The sequence below is a fragment of the Scyliorhinus torazame genome, chromosome 4, assembly GCF_047496885.1.
Source record: "Scyliorhinus torazame isolate Kashiwa2021f chromosome 4, sScyTor2.1, whole genome shotgun sequence".
In the NCBI taxonomy this organism is placed as follows: Eukaryota; Metazoa; Chordata; class Chondrichthyes; order Carcharhiniformes; family Scyliorhinidae; genus Scyliorhinus; species Scyliorhinus torazame.
The window spans coordinates 368,792,382-368,815,168 of NC_092710.1; the positions used below are offsets into that span (position 1 = coordinate 368,792,382).

Below are 22,787 nucleotides of genomic sequence, written 5' to 3' on the forward strand. Positions count from 1 at the left end.
ACACACTGACCCTCACTAGCCCAATCTGACCAGACTGGCCCTAACTGGCCCAGTCTGACCCACACTGACCCACACTGGCCCTCACTGGACCAAACTGATGACACTGGCCCTCACTGTCCCAAACTGACCACACTGGCCCTCAATGGCCTAAACTGACCAGCCTAGCCCTCACTGGCCCAATCTGACCCACACTGACCCTCACTGGCCCAATCTGACCCACACTGGCCCTCACTGGACCAAACTGATGATACTGGCCCTCACAGTCCCAAACTGACCAGACTGGCCCTCACTGGCCCAGTCTGACTAGACTGGCCCTCATTTGTCCAATCTGAACCTCACTGGCCCAATCTGGCCACACTGGCCGACACAGGCCTAAACTGACCACACTGGCCCTCACTGTCCCAAACTGACCAGATTGGCCCTCACTGGACCAAACTGACCACACTGGCCCTCACTGGCTCAAAATGACCACACTGGCCCTCACTGTCTCAAACTGACCAGACTGGCCGTCACTGGCCCAATCTGACCAGACTGGCCCTCACTGGACCAAACCGATGACACTGGCACTCACTGGCTCAAACTGACCACACTGGCCCTCACTGGAACACGCTGACCACACTGACCCTCACTGGCCTAAACTGACCAGACTGGCCCTCACTGGACAAAGCTGACCACACTGACCCTCACTGGCCTAAACTGACCAGACTAGCCCTCACTGGCCCAATCTGACCCACACTGACCCTCACTGGCCCAATCTGACCCACACTGACCCTCACTGGCCCAATCTGACCCTCACTGGCCCAATCTGACCCTCACTGGCCCAATCTGACCAGACTGGCCCTCATTTGCCCAATCTGACCTTCACTGGCCCAATCTGACCACACTGACCCTCATTGGCCCAATCTGACCCACACTCGCCCTCACTGGCCCAATATGACCAGACTGGCCCTCATTTGCCCAATATGACCACACTGGCCCAATCTGACCACACTGGCCCTCACTGGCCCAATCTGACCACACTGGCCCACACTGGCCTAAACTGACCACAATGGCCCTCACTGGCCCAATCTGACCACACTGGCCCACACTGGCCTAAACTGACCACAATGGCCCTCACTGGCCCATTCTGGCCACAATGGCCCTCACTGGCCCAAACTGACCAGACTGGCCCTCACTGGCCCAATCTGACCACACTGGCCCACACTGGCCTAAACTGACCACAATGGCCCTCACTGGCCCAATCTGACCACACTGGCCCTCACTGGCCCAAACTGACCAGACTGGCCCTCACTGGACCAAACTGATGACACTTGCCCTCACTGGCTCAAACTGACCACACTGACCCTCACTGGCCTAAACTGACCAGACTAGCCCTCACTGGTCCAATCTGACACACACTGACCACCACTGGCCCAATCTGACCCACACTGGCCCTCACTGGCCCAGTCTGACTAGACTGGCCCTCATTTGCCCAATCTGACCCTCACTGGCCCAATCTGACCACACTGGCCCAATCTGGCCACACTTGCCCACACTGGCTAAACTGACCACACTGACCCTCACTGGCCCAAACTGACCACACTGGCCCTCACTGGCCCAATCTGACCACACTAGCCCTCACAGGCCCAAAGTGACCACACTGGCCCTCACTGGCCCAATCTGACCACACTGGCCCTCACTGGCCAAAACTGACACTCACTGACCACACTGGCCCAAACTGGCCCAAACTGACCACACTGGCCCTCACTGGTCCAAACTGACCACACTGGCCCTCACTGGCCTAAACTGACCAGACTGGCCCTCACTGGACCAATCTGACAAACACTGACCCTCACTGGCCCAATCTGACCAGACTGGCCCTAACTGGCCCAGTCTGACCCACACTGACCCACACTGGCCCTCACTGGACCAAACTGATGACACTGGCCCTCACTGTCCCAAACTGACCACACTGGCCCTCACTGGCCTAAACTGACCAGCCTAGCCCTCACTGGCCCAATATGACCCTCACTGGCCCAATCTGACCCACACTGGCCCTCACTGGACCAAACTGATGATACTGGCCCTCACAGTCCCAAACTGACCAGACTGGCCCTCACTGGCCCAGTCTGACTAGACTGGCCCTCATTTGTCCAATCTGAACCTCACTGGCCCAATCTGGCCACACTGGCTGACACAGGCCTAAACTGACCACACTGGCCCTCACTGTCCCAAACTGACCAGACTGGCCCTCACTGGACCAAACTGACCACACTGGCCCTCACTGGCTCAAAATGACCACACTGGCCCTCACTGTCTCAAACTGACCAGACTGGCCGTCACTGGCCCAATCTGACCAGACTTGCCCTCACTGGAGCAAACCGATGACACTGGCACTCACTGGCTCAAACTGACCACACTGGCGCTCACTGGAACACGCTGACCACACTGACCCTCACTGGCCTAAACTGACCAGACTGGCCCTCACTGGACAAAGCCGACCACACTGACCCTCACTGGCCTAAACTGACCAGACTAGCCCTCACTGGCCCAATCTGACCCACACTGACCCTCACTGGCCCAATCTGACCCACACTGACCCTCACTGGCCCAATCTGACCCTCACTGGCCCAATCTGACCCTCACTGGCCCAATCTGACCAGACTGGCCCTCATTTGCCCAATCTGACCTTCACTGGCCCAATCTGACCACACTGACCCTCATTGGCCCAATCTGACCCACACTCGCCCTCACTGGCCCAATCTGACCCACACTGACCCTCATTGGCCCAATCTGACCCACACTCGCCCTCACTGGCCCAATCTGACCAGACTGGCCCTCATTTGCCCAATATGACCACACTGGCCCAATCTGACCACACTGGCCCTCACTGGCCCAATCTGACCACACTGGCCCACACTGGCCTAAACTGACCACAATGGCCCTCACTGGCCCAATCTGACCACACTGGCCCACACTGGCCTAAACTGACCACAATGGCCCTCACTGGCCCATTCTGACCACACTGGCCCTCACTGGCCCAAACTGACCAGACTGGCCCTCACTGGCCCAATCTGACCACACCGGCCCACACTGGCCTAAACTGACCACAATGGCCCTCACTGGCCCAATCTGACCACACTGGCCCTCACTGGCCCAAACTGACCAGACTGGCCCTCACTTGACCAAACTGATGACACTGGCCCTCACTGGATCAAACTGACCACACTGACCCTCACTGGCCTAAACTGACCAGACTAGCCCTCACTGGTCCAATCTGACACACACTGACCATCACTGGCCCAATCTGACCCACACTGGCCCTCACTGGCCCAGTCTGACTAGACTGGCCCTCATTTGCCCAATCTGACCCTCACTGGCCCAATCTGACCACACTGGCCCACACTGGCCTAAACGGGCCACACTGGCCCTCACTGGCCCAAACTGACCACACTAGCCCTCACTGGCCCAAACTGACCACACTGGCCCTCACTGGCCCAAACTGGCCCTCACTGGCCCAATCTGATCACACTGGCCCTCACTGGCCCAAACTGACCACACTGGCCCAATCTGACCACACTGGCCCAAACTGACCACACTAGCCTAAACTGACCACATTGGCCTGCACTGGCCCAAACTGACCCTCACTGGCCCAAACTGACCACACAGGCCCTCACTGGCCCAAACCGACCACACAGGCCCAATCTGACCACACTGGCCCAAACTGACCACACTGGCCTAAACTGACCACACTGGCCCGCACTGGCCCAAACTGACCCTCACTGACCATACTGGCCCAAACTGGCCCAAACTGACCACACTGGCCCTCACTGGTCCAAACTGACAACACTGGCCCAAACTGACCTCACTGGCCCAAACTGACCACACTGGCCCAAACTGACCACACTGGCCCAAACTGGCCCAAACTGACCACACTGGCCTAAACTGACCACATTGGCCCGCACTGGCCCAAACTGACCCTCACTGGCCCAAACTGACCACACTGGCCCAAACTGACCACACTGGCCCTCACTGGCCCAAACTGACCACACTGGCCCTCACTGGCCCAATCTGACCCACACTGGCCCTCACTGGCCCAATCTGACCCACACTGGCCCTCATTGGCCCAATCTGACCACACTGATCCTCATTGGCCCAATCTGACCCTCACTGGCCAAGTCTGACCCACACTGGCCCCAATCTAACCCACACTTGACCCACACTAGACTAATCTGACCCACACTGGCCCAATCTGACCAGACTGGCCCTGATTGGCCCAATCTGACCCGCACTGGCCCAATCTGACCTACACTGGCCCAATCTGACCAGACTGGCCCTGATTGGCCCAAACTGACCCACACTGGCCCAGTCTGACCCTCACTGGCCCAAACTGACCACACTGGTCCGCACTGGCCCAATCTGACCTACACTGGCCCAATCTGACCACACTGGCTCTCACTGGCCAGACTGGCCCTCACTGGCCCAAACTGACCACACTGGCCCTCACTGGCCACACTGGCCCTCACTGGCCCAAACTGACCACACTGGCCCAATCTGACTCTCACTGATCCACACTGACCCTCACTGGCCCAATCTGACCCTCAATGGCTCAATCTGACCACACTGACCCTCACTGGCCCAATCTGACCCACACTGACCCTCACTGGCCCAATCTGACCCACACTGACCCTCACTGGCTCAATCTGACCCTCACTGGCTCAATCTGACCCTCACTGGCCCAATCTGACCCTCACTGGCCGAATCTGACCCTCACTGGCCCAATCTGACCCACACTGACCCTCACTGGCCCAATCTGACCACACTGACCCTCACTGGCCCAATCTGACCACACTGACCCTCACTGGCCCAATCTGACCCTCACTGGCCCAATCTGACCCACACTGGCCCAATCTGACCCTCACTGGCCCAATCTGACCCACACTGACCCTCACTTGCCCAATCTGACCCTCAATGGCTCAATCTGACCACACTGACCCTCACTGGCCCAATCTGACCCACACTGACCCTCACTGGCCCAATCTGACCCACACTGACCCTCACTGGCTCAATCTGACCCTCACTGGCTCAATCTGACCCTCACTGGCCCAATCTGACCCTCACTGGCCGAATCTGACCCTCACTGGCCCAATCTGACCCACACTGACCCTCACTGGCCCAATCTGACCACACTGACCCTCACTGGCCCAATCTGACCACACTGACCCTCACTGGCCCAATCTGACCCTCACTGGCCCAATCTGACCCACACTGGCCCAATCCGACCCTCACTGGCCCAATCTGACCCACACTGACCCTCACTGGCCCAAAGTGACCACACTGGCCCTCACTGGCCCAATCTGACCACACTGGCCCTCACTGGCCAAAACTGACCCTCACTGACCACACTGGCCCAAACTGGCCCAAACTGACCACACTGGCCCTCACTGGTCCAAACTGACCACACTGGCCCTCATTGGCCTAAACTGACCAGACTGGCCCTCACTGGACCAATCTGACACACACTGACCCTCACTGGCCCAATCTGACCAGACTGGCCCTAACTGGCCCAGTCTGACCCACACTGACCCACACTGGCCCTCACTGGACCAAACTGACCAGACTGGCCCTAACTGGCCCAGTCTGACCCACACTGACCCACACTGGCCCTCACTGGACCAAACTGATGACACTGGCCCTCACTGTCCCAAACTGACCACACTGGCCCTCACTGGCCTAAACTGACCAGCCTAGCCCTCACTGGCCCAATATGACCCACACTGACCCTCACTGGCCCAATCTGACCCACACTGGCCCTCACTGGACCAAACTGATGATACTGGCCCTCACAGTCCCAAACTGACCAGACTGGCCCTCACTGGCCCAGTCTGACTAGACTGGCCCTCATTTGTCCAATCTGAACCTCACTGGCCCAATCTGGCCACACTGGCCGACACAGGCCTAAACTGACCACACTGGCCCTCACTGTCCCAAACTGACCAGACTGGCCCTCACTGGACCAAACTGACCACACTGGCCCTCACTGGCTCAAAATGACAACACTGGCCCTCACTGTCTCAAACTGACCAGACTGGCCGTCACTGGCCCAATCTGACCAGACTGGCCCTCACTGGACCAAACCGATGACACTGGCACTCACTGGCTGAAACTGACCACACTGGCCCTCACTGGAACACGCTGACCACACTGACCCTCACTGGCCTTAACTGACCAGACTGGCCCTCACTGGACAAAGCTGACCACACTGACCCTCACTGGCCTAAACTGACCAGACTAGCCCTCACTGGCCCAATCTGACCCACACTGACCCTCACTGGCCCAATCTGACCCACACTGACCCTCACTGGCCCAATCTGACCCTCACTGGCCCAATCTGACCCTCACTGGCCCAATCTGACCAGACTGGCCCTCATTTGCCCAATCTGACCTTCACTGGCCCAATCTGACCACACTGACCCTCATTGGCCCAATCTGACCCACACTCGCCCTCACTGGCCCAATCTGACCCACACTGACCCTCATTGGCCCAATCTGACCCACACTCGCCCTCACTGGCCCAATCTGACCAGACTGGCCCTCATTTGCCCAATATGACCACACTGGCCCAATCTGACCACACTGGCCCTCACTGGCCCAATCTGACCACACTGGCCCACACTGGCCTAAACTGACCACAATGGCCCTCACTGGCCCAATCTGACCACACTGGCCCACACTGGCCTAAACTGACCACAATGGCCCTCACTGGCCCATTCTGACCACACTGGCCCTCACTGGCCCAAACTGACCAGACTGGCCCTCACTGGCCCAATCTGACCACACCGGCCCACACTGGCCTAAACTGACCACAATGGCCCTCACTGGCCCAATCTGACCACACTGGCCCTCACTGGCCCAAACTGACCAGACTGGCCCTCACTTGACCAAACTGATGACACTGGCCCTCACTGGATCAAACTGACCACACTGACCCTCACTGGCCTAAACTGACCAGACTAGCCCTCACTGGTCCAATCTGACACACACTGACCATCACTGGCCCAATCTGACCCACACTGGCCCTCACTGGCCCAGTCTGACTAGACTGGCCCTCATTTGCCCAATCTGACCCTCACTGGCCCAATCTGACCACACTGGCCCACACTGGCCTAAACGGGCCACACTGGCCCTCACTGGCCCAAACTGACCACACTAGCCCTCACTGGCCCAAACTGACCACACTGGCCCTCACTGGCCCAAACTGGCCCTCACTGGCCCAATCTGATCACACTGGCCCTCACTGGCCCAAACTGACCACACTGGCCCAATCTGACCACACTGGCCCAAACTGACCACACTAGCCTAAACTGACCACATTGGCCTGCACTGGCCCAAACTGACCCTCACTGGCCCAAACTGACCACACAGGCCCTCACTGGCCCAAACCGACCACACAGGCCCAATCTGACCACACTGGCCCAAACTGACCACACTGGCCTAAACTGACCACACTGGCCCGCACTGGCCCAAACTGACCCTCACTGACCATACTGGCCCAAACTGGCCCAAACTGACCACACTGGCCCTCACTGGTCCAAACTGACAACACTGGCCCAAACTGACCTCACTGGCCCAAACTGACCACACTGGCCCAAACTGACCACACTGGCCCAAACTGGCCCAAACTGACCACACTGGCCTAAACTGACCACATTGGCCCGCACTGGCCCAAACCGACCCTCACTGGCCCAAACTGACCACACTGGCCCAAACTGACCACACTGGTCCTCACTGGCCCAAACTGACCACACTGGCCCTCACTGGCCCAATCTGACCCACACTGGCCCTCACTGGCCCAATCTGACCACACTGATCCTCATTGGCCCAATCTGACCCTCACTGGCCAAGTCTGACCCACACTGGCCCCAATCTAACCCACACTTGACCCACACTAGACTAATCTGACCCACACTGGCCCAATCTGACCAGACTGGCCCTGATTGGCCCAATCTGACCCGCACTGGCCCAATCTGACCTACACTGGCCCAATCTGACCAGACTGGCCCTGATTGGCCCAAACTGACCCACACTGGCCCAGTCTGACCCTCACTGGCCTAGTCTGACCAGACTGGCCCTCACTGGCCCAATCTGACCCACACTGGCCCAAACTGACCACACTGGTCCGCACTGGCCCAATCTGACCACACTGGCCCAATCTGACCACACTGGCTCTCACTGGCCAGACTGGCCCTCACTGTGCCAAACTGACCAGACTGGCCCTCACTGGACCAAACTGACCACACTGGCCCTCATTGGCCCAATCTGACCAGACTGGCCCTCACTGGACCAAACTGATGACACTGGCCCTCACTGGCACAAACTGACCACACTGACCCTCACTGGACCAAACTGACCAGACTGGCCCTCACTGGCCCTCACTGTGCCAAACTGACCAGACTGGCCCTCACTGGACCAAACTGACCACACTGGCCCTCATTGGCCCAATCAGACCAGACTGGCCCTCACTGGCACAAACTGGCCACACTGGCCCTCACTGGCCCAATCTGACCACACTGGCCCTCACTGTCCCAAACTGACCAGACTGGCCCTCACTGGACCAAACTGACCAGACTGGCCCACACTGGCTCAAACTGACCAGACTGGCCCTCACTGTCCCAAACTGACCAGACTGGCCCACACTGTCTCAAACTGACCACACTGGCCCTCACTGTCCCAAACTGACCAGACTGGCCCTCACTGGACCAAACTGACCAGACTGGCCCACACTGGCTCAAACTGACCAGACTGGCCCTCACTGTCCCAAACTGACCAGACTGGCCCACACTGTCTCAAACTGACCAGACTGGCCCAAACTGACCAGACTGGCCCGCACTGGCCCAAACTGACCAGACTGGCCCGCACTGTCTCAAACTGACCACACTGACCCTCACTGGCCCAAACTGACCAGACTGGCCCACACTGTCTCAAACTGACCACACTGACCCTCACTGGCCCAAACTGACCACACTGACCCTCACTGTCCCAAACTGACCAGACTGGCCCTCACTGGCTTAAAATGACCACACTGGCCCTCACTGGCTCAAACTGACCAGACTGGCCCTCACTGGAACAAGCTGACCACACTGACCCTCACTGGCCTAAACTGACCAGACTAGCCCTCACTGGCCCAATCTGATGACATTGGCCCTCACTGGCTCAAACTGACCACACTGGCCCTCACTGGACCAAGCTGACCACACAGACCCTCACTGGCCGAAACTGACCAGACTAGCCCTCACTGGCCCAATCTGACCCACACTGACCCTCACTGGCCCAATCTGACCAGACTGGCCCTCACTGGACCAAACTGATGACACTGGCCCTCACTGGCTCAAACTGACCACACTGGCCCTCACTGGAACAAGCTGACCACACTGACCTTCACTGGCCTAAACTGACCAGACTGGCCCTCACTGGACCAAACTGATGACATTGGCCCTCACTGGCTCAAACTGACCACACTGGCCCTCACTGGCCCAATCTGACCCACAATGACCCTCACTGGCCCAATCTGACCACACTGGCCCTCACTGGCCCAATCTGACCCACACTGACCATCACTGGCCCAGTCTGACCAGACTGGCCCTCACTGGACCAAACTGATTACACTGGCCCTCACTGGCTCAAACTGACCACACTGGCCCTCACTGGAACAAGCTGACCACACTGACCTTCACTGGCCTAAACTGACCAACTGGCCCTCACTGGACCAAACTGATGACATTGGCCCTCACTGGCTCAAACTGACCACACTGGCCCTCACTGGCCCAATCTGACCCACACTGGCCCTCACTGGCCCACTCTGACCACACTGGCCCTCACTGGACCAAACTGATGACACTGGCCCTCACTGGCTCAACTGACCACATTGACCCTCACTGGCCTAAACTGACCAGACTGGCCCTCACTGGCCCAGTCTGACCCACACTGACCCTCACTGGCCCAATCTGACCCTCACTGGAACAAGCTGACCACACTGACCACCACTGGCCTAAACTGACCAGACTGGCCCTCACTGGCCCTCACAGTCCCAAACTGACCACACTGGACCTCACTGGCCTAAACTGACCAGACTAGCCCTCACTGGCCCAATCTGACCCTCACTGGCCCAATCTGACCCTCACTGGAACAAGCTGACCACACTGACCCCCACTGGCCTAAACTGACCAGACTGGCCCTCACTGGACCAAACTGATGACATTGGCCCTCGCTGGCTCAAACTGACCACACTGGCCCAATCTGACCACACTGACCCTCACTGGCCCAATCTGACCCTCACTGGCCCAATCTGACCCTCACTGGCCCAATCTGACCCTCACTGACCCTCACTGGCCCAATCTGACCCTCACAGGCCCAATCTGACCAGACTGGCCCTCATTTGACCAATCTGACCACACTGGCCCAATCTGACCACACTGGCCCACACTGGCCTAAACTGACCACACTGGCCCTCACTGGCCTAAACTGACCAGACTGGCCCTCACTGGACCAAATTGATGACACTGGCCCTCACTGGCTCAAACTGACGACACTGGCCCACACTGGACCAAGCTGACCACACTGTACCTCACTGGCCTAAACTGACCAGACTAGCCCTCACTGGCCCAATCTGACCCACACTGACCCTCACTGGCCCAGTCTGACTAGACTGGCCCTCATTTGCCCAATCTGAACCTCACTGGCCCAATCTGGCCACACTGGCCCACACTGGCCAAAACTGACCACACTGGCCCTCACTGTCCCAAACTGACCAGACTGGCCCTCACTGGACCAAACTGACCACACTGGCCCTCACTGGCTCAAACTAACCACACTGGCCCTCACTGTCTCAAACTGACCACACTGACCCTCACTGGCCTAAACTGACCAGACTGGCCTCACTGAACAAAGCGGACCACACTGTCCCTCACTGGCCTAAACTGACCAGACTGGCCTCACTGGACAAAGCGGACCACACTGTCCCTCACTGGCCTAAACTGACCAGACTAGCCCTCACTGGACCAATCTGACACACACTGACCCTCACTGGCCCAATCTGACCCACACTGACCCTCACTGGCCCAATCTGACCCTCACTGGCCGAATCTGACCACACTGACCCTCATTGGCCCAATCTGACCCACACTCGCCCTCACTGGCCCAATCTGACCAGACTGGCCCAATCTGACCCTCACTGGCCCAATCTGACCCTCACTGGCCCAATCTGACCACACTGACCCTCATTTGCCCAATCTGACCCACACTCGCCCTCACTGGCCCAATCTGACCAGACTGGCCCTCATTTGCCCAATATGACCACACTGGCCCAATCTGACCACACTGGCCCTCACTGGCCCAATCTGACCACACTGGCCCACACTGGCCTAAACTGACCACAATGGCCCTCACTGGCCCAATCTGACCACACTGGCCCTCACTGGCCCAAACTGACCAGACTGGCCCTCACTGGACCAAACTGATGACACTGGCCCTCACTGGATCAAACTGACCACACTGGCCCTCACTGGACCAAGCTGACCACACTGACCCTCACTGGACTAAACTGACCAGACTAGCCCTCACTGGACCAATCTGACACACACTGACCATCACTGGCCCAATCTGACCCACACTGGCCCTCACTGGCCCAGTCTGACTAGACTGGCCCTCATTTGCCCAATCTGACCCTCACTGGCCCAATCTGACCACACTGGCCCAATCTGGCCACACTTGCCCACACTGGCTAAACTGACCACACTGGCCCTCACTGGCCCAAATTGACCACACTGGCCCTCACTGGCCCAATCTGACCACACTGGCCCTCACTGGCCCAAACTGACCACACTGGCCCTCACTGGCCCAATCTGACCACACTGGCCCTCACTGGCCCAAACTGACCACACTGGCCCAATCTGACCACACTGGCCCACACTGGCCTAAACTGGCCACACTGGCCCTCACTGGCCCAAACTGACCACACTAGCCCTCACTGGCCCAAACTGACCACACTGGCGCTCACTGGCCCAAACAGACCACACTGGCCCTCACTGGCCCAATCTGACCACACTGGCCCTCACTGGCCCAAACTGACCACACTGGCCCAATCTGACCACACTGGCCCAAACTGACTACACTAGCCTAAACTGACCACATTTGCCTGCACTGGCCCAAACTGACACTCACTGGCCCAAACTGACCACACTGGCCCTCACTGGCCCAAAACGACCACACAGCCCCAATCTGACCACACTGGCCCAAACTGACCACACTGGCCTAAACTGACCACACTGGCCCGCACTGGCCCAAACTGACCACACTGGGCCTCACTGGTCCAAACTGACCACACTAGCCCTCACTGGCCTAAACTGACCAGACTGGCCCTCACTGGACCAATCTGACACACACTGACCCTCACTGGCCCAATCTGACCCACACTGGCCCACACTGGCCAAAACTGACCACACTGGCCCTCACTGTCCCAAACTGACCAGACTGGCCCTCACTGGACCAAACTGACCACACTGGCCCTCACTGGCTCAAACTAACCACACTGGCCCTCACTGGAACAAGCTGACCACACTGACCCTCACTGGCCTAAACTGACCAGACTGGCCTCACTGGACAAAGCTGACCACACTGTCCCTCACTGGCCTAAGCTGACCAGACTAGCCCTCGCTGGACCAATCTGACCCACACTGACCCTCACTGGCCCAAACTGACCACACTGGCCCTCACTGGCCCAATTTGACCACACTGGCCCTCACTGGCCCAAACTGACCACACTGGCCCAATCTGACCACACTGGCCCAAACTGACCACACTAGCCTAAACTGACCACATTGGCCTGCACTGGCCCAAACTGACCCTCACTGGCCCAAACTGACCACACTGGCCCTCACTGGCCCAAACCGACCACACAGGCCCAATCTGACCACACTGGCCCAAACAGACCACACTGGCCTAAACTGACCACACTGGCCCGCACTGGCCCAAACTGACCCTCACTGACCACAATGGCCCAAACTGGCCCAAACTGACCACACTGGCCCTCACTGGTCCAAACTGACCACACTGGCCCTCACTGGCCTAAACTGACCAGACTGGCCCTCACTGGACCAATCTGACACACACTGACCCTCACTGGCCCAATCTGACCAGACTGGCCCTAACTGGCCCAGTCTGACCCACACTGACCCACACTGGCCCTCACTGGACCAAACTGATGACACTGGCCCTCACTGTCCCAAACTGACCACACTGGCCCTCAATGGCCTAAACTGACCAGCCTAGCCCTCACTGGCCCAATCTGACCCACACTGACCCTCACTGGCCCAATCTGACCCACACTGGCCCTCACTGGACCAAACTGATGATACTGGCCCTCACAGTCCCAAACTGACCAGACTGGCCCTCACTGGCCCAGTCTGACTAGACTGGCCCTCATTTGTCCAATCTGAACCTCACTGGCCCAATCTGGCCACACTGGCCGACACAGGCCTAAACTGACCACACTGGCCCTCACTGTCCCAAACTGACCAGACTGGCCCTCACTGGACCAAACTGACCACACTGGCCCTCACTGGCTCAAAATGACCACACTGGCCCTCACTGTCTCAAACTGACCAGACTGGCCGTCACTGGCCCAATCTGACCAGACTGGCCCTCACTGGACCAAACCGATGACACTGGCACTCACTGGCTCAAACTGACCACACTGGCCCTCACTGGAACACGCTGACCACACTGACCCTCACTGGCCTAAACTGACCAGACTGGTCCTCACTGGACAAAGCTGACCACACTGACCCTCACTGGCCTAAACTGACCAGACTAGCCCTCACTGGCCCAATCTGACCCACACTGACCTTCACTGGCCCAATCTGACCCACACTGACCCTCACTGGCCCAATCTGACCCTCACTGGCCCAATCTGACCCTCACTGGCCCAATCTGACCAGACTGGCCCTCATTTGCCCAATCTGACCTTCACTGGCCCAATCTGACCACACTGACCCTCATTGGCCCAATCTGGCCACACTTGCCCACACTGGCTAAACTGACCACACTGGCCCTCACTGGCACAAATTGACCACACTGGCCCTCACTGGCCCAATCTGACCACACTGGCCCTCACTGGCCCAAACTGACCACACTGGCCCTCACTGGCCCAATCTGACCACACTGGCCCTCACTGGCCCAAACTGACCACACTGGCCCAATCTGACCACACTGGCCCACACTGGCCTAAACTGGCCCTCACTGGCCCAAACTGACCACACTAGCCCTCACTGGCCCAAACTGACCAAACTGGCGCTCACTGGCCCAAACAGACCACACTGGCCCTCACTGGCCCAATCTGACCACACTGGCCCTCACTGGCCCAAACTGACCACACTGGCCCAATCTGACCACACTGGCCCAAACTGACCACACTAGCCTAAACTGACCACATTTGCCTGCACTGGCCCAAACTGACACTCACTGGCCCAAACTGACCACACTGGCCCTCACTGGCCCAAAACGACCACACAGCCCCAATCTGACCACACTGGCCCAAACTGACCACACTGGCCTAAACTGACCACACAGGCCCGCAATGGCCCAAACTGACCACACTGGCCCTCACTGGTCCAAACTGACCACACTGGCCCTCACTGGCCTAAACTGACCAGACTGGCCCTCACTGGACCAATCTGACACACACTGACCCTCACTGGCCCAATCTGACCCACACTGGCCCACACTGGCCAAAACTGACCACACTGGCCCTCACTGTCCCAAACTGACCAGACTGGCCCTCACTGGACCAAACTGACCACACTGGCCCTCACTGACTCAAACTAACCACACTGGCCCTCACTGGAACAAGCTGACCACACTGACCCTCACTGGCCTAAACTGACCAGACTGGCCTCACTGGACAAAGCTGACCACACTGTCCCTCACTGGCCTAAACTGACCAGACTAGCCCTCGCTGGACCAATCTGACCCACACTGACCCTCACTGGCCCAAACTGACCACACTGGCCCTCACTGGCCCAATTTGACCACACTGGCCCTCACTGGCCCAAACTGACCACACTGGCCCAATCTGACCACACTGGCCCAAACTGACCACACTAGCCTAAACTGACCACATTGGCCTGCACTGGCCCAAACTGACCCTCACTGGCCCAAACTGACCACACTGGCCCTCACTGGCCCAAACCGACCACACAGGCCCAATCTGACCACACTGGCCCAAACAGACCACACTGGCCTAAACTGACCACACTGGCCCGCACTGGCCCAAACTGACCCTCACTGACCACACTGGCCCTCACTGGCTCAAACTAACCACACTGGCCCTCACTGGAACAAGCTGACCACACTGACCCTCACTGGCCTAAACTGACCAGACTGGCCTCACTGGACAAAGCTGACCACACTGTCCCTCACTGGCCTAAACTGACCAGACTAGCCCTCGCTGGACCAATCTGACCCACACTGACCCTCACTGGCCCAAACTGACCACACTGGCCCTCACTGGCCCAATTTGACCACATTGGCCCTCACTGGCCCAAACTGACCACACTACCCCAATCTGACCACACTGGCCCAAACTGACCACACTAGCCTAAACTGACCACATTGGCCTGCACTGGCCCAAACTGACCCTCACTGGCCCAAACTGACCACACTGGCTCTCACTGGCCCAAACCGACCACACAGGCCCAATCTGACCACACTGGCCCAAACAGACCACACTGGCCTAAACTGACCACACTGGCCCGCACTGGCCCAAACTGACCCTCACTGACCACACTGGCCCAAACTGGCCCAAACTGACCACACTGGCCCTCACTGGTCCAAACTGACCACACTGGCCCTCACTGGCCTAAACTGACCAGACTGGCCCTCACTGGACCAATCTGACACACACTGACCCTCACTAGCCCAATCTGACCAGACTGGCCCTAACTGGCCCAGTCTGACCCACACTGACCCACACTGGCCCTCACTGGACCAAACTGATGACACTGGCCCTCACTGTCCCAAACTGACCACACTGGCCCTCAATGGCCTAAACTGACCAGCCTAGCCCTCACTGGCCCAATCTGACCCACACTGACCCTCACTGGCCCAATCTGACCCACACTGGCCCTCACTGGACCAAACTGATGATACTGGCCCTCACAGTCCCAAACTGACCAGACTGGCCCTCACTGGCCCAGTCTGACTAGACTGGCCCTCATTTGTCCAATCTGAACCTCACTGGCCCAATCTGGCCACACTGGCCGACACAGGCCTAAACTGACCACACTGGCCCTCACTGTCCCAAACTGACCAGATTGGCCCTCACTGGACCAAACTGACCACACTGGCCCTCACTGGCTCAAAATGACCACACTGGCCCTCACTGTCTCAAACTGACCAGACTGGCCGTCACTGGCCCAATCTGACCAGACTGGCCCTCACTGGACCAAACCGATGACACTGGCACTCACTGGCTCAAACTGACCACACTGGCCCTCACTGGAACACGCTGACCACACTGACCCTCACTGGCCTAAACTGACCAGACTGGCCCTCACTGGACAAAGCTGACCACACTGACCCTCACTGGCCTAAACTGACCAGACTAGCCCTCACTGGCCCAATCTGACCCACACTGACCCTCACTGGCCCAATCTGACCCACACTGACCCTCACTGGCCCAATCTGACCCTCACTGGCCCAATCTGACCCTCACTGGCCCAATCTGACCAGACTGGCCCTCATTTGCCCAATCTGACCTTCACTGGCCCAATCTGACCACACTGACCCTCATTGGCCCAATCTGACCCACACTCGCCCTCACTGGCCCAATATGACCAGACTGGCCCTCATTTGCCCAATATGACCACACTGGCCCAATCTGACCACACTGGCCCTCACTGGCCCAATCTGACCACACTGGCCCACACTGGCCTAAACTGACCACAATGGCCCTCACTGGCCCAATCTGACCACACTGGCCCACACTGGCCTAAACTGACCACAATGGCCCTCACTGGCCCATTCTGGCCACAATGGCCCTCACTGGCCCAAACTGACCAGACTGGCCCTCACTGGCCCAATCTGACCACACTGGCCCACACTGGCCTAAACTGACCACAATGGCCCTCACTGGCCCAATCTGACCACACTGGCCCTCACTGGCCCAAACTGACCAGACTGGCCCTCACTGGACCAAACTGATGACACTTGCCCTCACTGGCTCAAACTGACCACACTGACCCTCACTGGCCTAAACTGACCAGACTAGCCCTCACTGGTCCAATCTGACACACACTGACCACCACTGGCCCAATCTGACCCACACTGGCCCTCACTGGCCCAGTCTGACTAGACTGGCCCTCATTTGCCCAATCTGACCCTCACTGGCCCAATCTGACCACACTGGCCCAATCTGGCCACACTTGCCCACACTGGCTAAACTGACCACACTGACCCTCACTGGCCCAAACTGACCACACTGGCCCTCACTGGCCCAATCTGACCACACTAGCCCTCACAGGCCCAAAGTGACCACACTGGCCCTCACTGGCCCAATCTGACCACACTGGCCCTCACTGGCCAAAACTGACACTCACTGACCACACTGGCCCAAACTGGCCCAAACTGACCACACTGGCCCTCACTGGTCCAAACTGACCACACTGGCCCTCACTGGCCTAAACTGACCAGACTGGCCCTCACTGGACCAATCTGACAAACACTGACCCTCACTGGCCCAATCTGACCAGACTGGCCCTAACTGGCCCAGTCTGACCCACACTGACCCACACTGGCCCTCACTGGACCAAACTGATGACACTGGCCCTCACTGTCCCAAACTGACCACACTGGCCCTCACTGGCCTAAACTGACCAGCCTAGCCCTCACTGGCCCAATATGACCCTCACTGGCCCAATCTGACCCACACTGGCCCTCACTGGACCAAACTGATGATACTGGCCCTCACAGTCCCAAACTGACCAGACTGGCCCTCACTGGCCCAGTCTGACTAGACTGGCCCTCATTTGTCCAATCTGAACCTCACTGGCCCAATCTGGCCACACTGGCTGACACAGGCCTAAACTGACCACACTGGCCCTCACTGTCCCAAACTGACCAGACTGGCCCTCACTGGACCAAACTGACCACACTGGCCCTCACTGGCTCAAAATGACCACACTGGCCCTCACTGTCTCAAACTGACCAGACTGGCCGTCACTGGCCCAATCTGACCAGACTTGCCCTCACTGGAGCAAACCGATGACACTGGCACTCACTGGCTCAAACTGACCACACTGGCGCTCACTGGAACACGCTGACCACACTGACCCTCACTGGCCTAAACTGACCAGACTGGCCCTCACTGGACAAAGCCGACCACACTGACCCTCACTGGCCTAAACTGACCAGACTAGCCCTCACTGGCCCAATCTGACCCACACTGACCCTCACTGGCCCAATCTGACCCACACTGACCCTCACTGGCCCAATCTGACCCTCACTGGCCCAATCTGACCCTCACTGGCCCAATCTGACCAGACTGGCCCTCATTTGCCCAATCTGACCTTCACTGGCCCAATCTGACCACACTGACCCTCATTGGCCCAATCTGACCCACACTCGCCCTCACTGGCCCAATCTGACCCACACTGACCCTCATTGGCCCAATCTGACCCACACTCGCCCTCACTGGCCCAATCTGACCAGACTGGCCCTCATTTGCCCAATATGACCACACTGGCCCAATCTGACCACACTGGCCCTCACTGGCCCAATCTGACCACACTGGCCCACACTGGCCTAAACTGACCACAATGGCCCTCACTGGCCCAATCTGACCACACTGGCCCACACTGGCCTAAACTGACCACAATGGCCCTCACTGGCCCATTCTGACCACACTGGCCCTCACTGGCCCAAACTGACCAGACTGGCCCTCACTGGCCCAATCTGACCACACCGGCCCACACTGGCCTAAACTGACCACAATGGCCCTCACTGGCCCAATCTGACCACACTGGCCCTCACTGGCCCAAACTGACCAGACTGGCCCTCACTTGACCAAACTGATGACACTGGCCCTCACTGGATCAAACTGACCACACTGACCCTCACTGGCCTAAACTGACCAGACTAGCCCTCACTGGTCCAATCTGACACACACTGACCATCACTGGCCCAATCTGACCCACACTGGCCCTCACTGGCCCAGTCTGACTAGACTGGCCCTCATTTGCCCAATCTGACCCTCACTGGCCCAATCTGACCACACTGGCCCACACTGGCCTAAACGGGCCACACTGGCCCTCACTGGCCCAAACTGACCACACTAGCCCTCACTGGCCCAAACTGACCACACTGGCCCTCACTGGCCCAAACTGGCCCTCACTGGCCCAATCTGATCACACTGGCCCTCACTGGCCCAAACTGACCACACTGGCCCAATCTGACCACACTGGCCCAAACTGACCACACTAGCCTAAACTGACCACATTGGCCTGCACTGGCCCAAACTGACCCTCACTGGCCCAAACTGACCACACAGGCCCTCACTGGCCCAAACCGACCACACAGGCCCAATCTGACCACACTGGCCCAAACTGACCACACTGGCCTAAACTGACCACACTGGCCCGCACTGGCCCAAACTGACCCTCACTGACCATACTGGCCCAAACTGGCCCAAACTGACCACACTGGCCCTCACTGGTCCAAACTGACAACACTGGCCCAAACTGACCTCACTGGCCCAAACTGACCACACTGGCCCAAACTGACCACACTGGCCCAAACTGGCCCAAACTGACCACACTGGCCTAAACTGACCACATTGGCCCGCACTGGCCCAAACTGACCCTCACTGGCCCAAACTGACCACACTGGCCCAAACTGACCACACTGGCCCTCACTGGCCCAAACTGACCACACTGGCCCTCACTGGCCCAATCTGACCCACACTGGCCCTCACTGGCCCAATCTGACCCACACTGGCCCTCATTGGCCCAATCTGACCACACTGATCCTCATTGGCCCAATCTGACCCTCACTGGCCAAGTCTGACCCACACTGGCCCCAATCTAACCCACACTTGACCCACACTAGACTAATCTGACCCACACTGGCCCAATCTGACCAGACTGGCCCTGATTGGCCCAATCTGACCCGCACTGGCCCAATCTGACCTACACTGGCCCAATCTGACCAGACTGGCCCTGATTGGCCCAAACTGACCCACACTGGCCCAGTCTGACCCTCACTGGCCCAAACTGACCACACTGGTCCGCACTGGCCCAATCTGACCTACACTGGCCCAATCTGACCACACTGGCTCTCACTGGCCAGACTGGCCCTCACTGGCCCAAACTGACCACACTGGCCCTCACTGGCCACACTGGCCCTCACTGGCCCAAACTGACCACACTGGCCCAATCTGACTCTCACTGATCCACACTGACCCTCACTGGCCCAATCTGACCCTCAATGGCTCAATCTGACCACACTGACCCTCACTGGCCCAATCTGACCCACACTGACCCTCACTGGCCCAATCTGACCCACACTGACCCTCACTGGCTCAATCTGACCCTCACTGGCTCAATCTGACCCTCACTGGCCCAATCTGACCCTCACTGGCCGAATCTGACCCTCACTGGCCCAATCTGACCCACACTGACCCTCACTGGCCCAATCTGACCACACTGACCCTCACTGGCCCAATCTGACCACACTGACCCTCACTGGCCCAATCTGACCCTCACTGGCCCAATCTGACCCACACTGGCCCAATCTGACCCTCACTGGCCCAATCTGACCCACACTGACCCTCACTTGCCCAATCTGACCCTCAATGGCTCAATCTGACCACACTGACCCTCACTGGCCCAATCTGACCCACACTGACCCTCACTGGCCCAATCTGACCCACACTGACCCTCACTGGCTCAATCTGACCCTCACTGGCTCAATCTGACCCTCACTGGCCCAATCTGACCCTCACTGGCCGAATCTGACCCTCACTGGCCCAATCTGACCCACACTGACCCTCACTGGCCCAATCTGACCACACTGACCCTCACTGGCCCAATCTGACCACACTGACCCTCACTGGCCCAATCTGACCCTCACTGGCCCAATCTGACCCACACTGGCCCAATCTGACCCTCACTGGCCCAATCTGACCCACACTGACCCTCACTGGCCCAAAGTGACCACACTGGCCCTCACTGGCCCAATCTGACCACACTGGCCCTCACTGGCCAAAACTGACCCTCACTGACCACACTGGCCCAAACTGGCCCAAACTGACCACACTGGCCCTCACTGGTCCAAACTGACCACACTGGCCCTCATTGGCCTAAACTGACCAGACTGGCCCTCACTGGACCAATCTGACACACACTGACCCTCACTGGCCCAATCTGACCAGACTGGCCCTAACTGGCCCAGTCTGACCCACACTGACCCACACTGGCCCTCACTGGACCAAACTGACCAGACTGGCCCTAACTGGCCCAGTCTGACCCACACTGACCCACACTGGCCCTCACTGGACCAAACTGATGACACTGGCCCTCACTGTCCCAAACTGACCACACTGGCCCTCACTGGCCTAAACTGACCAGCCTAGCCCTCACTGGCCCAATATGACCCACACTGACCCTCACTGGCCCAATCTGACCCACACTGGCCCTCACTGGACCAAACTGATGATACTGGCCCTCACAGTCCCAAACTGACCAGACTGGCCCTCACTGGCCCAGTCTGACTAGACTGGCCCTCATTTGTCCAATCTGAACCTCACTGGCCCAATCTGGCCACACTGGCCGACACAGGCCTAAACTGACCACACTGGCCCTCACTGTCCCAAACTGACCAGACTGGCCCTCACTGGACCAAACTGACCACACTGGCCCTCACTGGCTCAAAATGACAACACTGGCCCTCACTGTCTCAAACTGACCAGACTGGCCGTCACTGGCCCAATCTGACCAGACTGGCCCTCACTGGACCAAACCGATGACACTGGCACTCACTGGCTGAAACTGACCACACTGGCCCTCACTGGAACACGCTGACCACACTGACCCTCACTGGCCTTAACTGACCAGACTGGCCCTCACTGGACAAAGCTGACCACACTGACCCTCACTGGCCTAAACTGACCAGACTAGCCCTCACTGGCCCAATCTGACCCACACTGACCCTCACTGGCCCAATCTGACCCACACTGACCCTCACTGGCCCAATCTGACCCTCACTGGCCCAATCTGACCCTCACTGGCCCAATCTGACCAGACTGGCCCTCATTTGCCCAATCTGACCTTCACTGGCCCAATCTGACCACACTGACCCTCATTGGCCCAATCTGACCCACACTCGCCCTCACTGGCCCAATCTGACCCACACTGACCCTCATTGGCCCAATCTGACCCACACTCGCCCTCACTGGCCCAATCTGACCAGACTGGCCCTCATTTGCCCAATATGACCACACTGGCCCAATCTGACCACACTGGCCCTCACTGGCCCAATCTGACCACACTGGCCCACACTGGCCTAAACTGACCACAATGGCCCTCACTGGCCCAATCTGACCACACTGGCCCACACTGGCCTAAACTGACCACAATGGCCCTCACTGGCCCATTCTGACCACACTGGCCCTCACTGGCCCAAACTGACCAGACTGGCCCTCACTGGCCCAATCTGACCACACCGGCCCACACTGGCCTAAACTGACCACAATGGCCCTC

The 22,787-nt window shown here is 58.3% G+C and overlaps 1 protein-coding gene across 5 annotated transcripts in view; it reads right to left on the bottom strand.

The window, feature by feature from the left end:
* Nucleotides 1–22,787, bottom strand: part of slc29a1b (solute carrier family 29 member 1b) — a 607,754-nt gene that overhangs the window by 353,165 nt on the left and 231,802 nt on the right. The window lies entirely within an intron of this gene.